Source organism: Schistocerca serialis, chromosome 1 (genome assembly GCF_023864345.2).
Source record: "Schistocerca serialis cubense isolate TAMUIC-IGC-003099 chromosome 1, iqSchSeri2.2, whole genome shotgun sequence".
Lineage (NCBI taxonomy): Eukaryota > Metazoa > Arthropoda > Insecta > Orthoptera > Acrididae > Schistocerca > Schistocerca serialis.
This window is the reverse complement of record NC_064638.1, coordinates 1,198,553,249-1,198,554,897: the sequence shown is the minus strand read 5'-3', so window position 1 is coordinate 1,198,554,897 and position 1,649 is coordinate 1,198,553,249. Positions and strand designations below refer to the sequence as shown.

General features: G+C 49.3%; 1 pseudogene; it reads right to left on the bottom strand.

The window, feature by feature from the left end:
- Positions 1-1,225: 1,225 nt before the first annotated feature.
- On the bottom strand, positions 1,226-1,343 carry LOC126420000 (5S ribosomal RNA; annotated as a pseudogene).
- Positions 1,344-1,649: the final 306 nt, after the last annotated feature.

Below are 1,649 nucleotides of genomic sequence, written 5' to 3'. Positions count from 1 at the left end.
CGTAGGGTAACAAATTTTTTTCTGAAAGCAGGTTGCCATGGAGAAGGAGAAGTTCGTTTGCATGTTTGTGGCGACGAACACTCTGAAGTCGGTTCTTCAATTTCCTGAGGATAGCAGAATAGTGTCCCGCCGGTCGGCGCCCGAGGTTTGCGCGATCTTACTGCGATGATGACACACGCCTCGCCCAAGTCTCCGTAGGCATTCTGCAAGGGCCCATGAATATCTGCCATGCTCTGGTTTTCCGCCAAAAAAAAACTCAGTGACAGCTCTCTCCTTGGACTCCAACTCCATTACAGATGCTATTTTGAAGACTATGCGCAGCGTCGCGACCTGTATGAACTTCACGAAGCTATAGGGATTGAAGTGAGAATATTCCACTACGTTCCACAACAAATTTTGCACTTTTTCAGCCAAAACTGGTCTAGAAATGTTCAAATGTGTGTGAAATCTTATGGGACTTAACTGCTAACGTCATCAGTCCCTAAGCTTACACACTACTTAACCTAAATTACCCTAAGGACAAACACACACACCCATGCCCGAGGGAGGAGTCGAACCTCCGCCGCGTCCAGCCGCACAGTCCATGACTGCGGCGCTTTAGACCGGAAACTGACGTATAAAAATTGTGTTGCACCTTTAATATCAACTACACAGCGCTCCTACAAACTACAGTAACTGCTCTACAATAACGAGCGCTGTTCTGCTACGGGTACATCTACTAACGAGAGTTATTTAGATGGAGGGGAGCAAACGACTACGATGACAGGGCCGTGGTGTCCGACCAGCCAACGGCAGGCTGCCCATGTGACACTAGCCCTACCAGAAAACAGTCGATTACAGTCCTCTCCGTTGCTTAGCACGGGAAGCACGTAACATTCAACTCCTCCCCCATCTCCATCTTCACTCTTGTTCCGTTAGAACCAGAGCTGACTGGCCAACTGGACCTCCACCAGCGCTGAATCTATAGCCTACGTAGGCTCAGATCAACTACTATATTAAAAAAAAAACTAAAACTTAACTCCTCCTGAACAGGCCATGAAGGCCCAACTGTACCGACCGGTCGTCGTGTCATCCTCAGCCAATACTCGTCACTGGGTGCAGATATGGAGGGGCATGTGGTCAGCACACCGCACTCCCGGCCGTATGTCAGTTTCCGAGAGAGGAGTCGCTACTTCTCAGTCAAGTAGTTACTCAGTTTGCCTCACAAGGGTGAGTGCACCACGGTTGCCAACAGCGCTAGGCAGACCAGATGGTCACCCATCCAAGTGCTAGCCCAGACCGACAGCGCTTAACTTCCGCGATCTGACGGGAACCGGTGTTACCACTGCGACAAGGCCGTTGGCCAACTAATATATTATGTTCCTGCAAAGTTAGAAACTTTGTTTGCTAATGAACCATTGAGGACCTCTGTGTCATTTATAGCCGGCCGCGGTGGCCGAACGGTCCTAGGCGCTTCAGTCCGGAACCGAGCGACTGCTATGGTCGCAGGTTCGAATCCTGCCACGGGCATGGATGTGTGTGATGTACTTAGGTTAGTTAGGTTTAAGTAGTTCTAAGGGACTGATGACCTCAGATGTTCGGTCCCATAGTGCTCAGGGCCATTTTTTTGTCATTTATAATTTTTCTACTTCGTGTGTGTTTTATTTCCC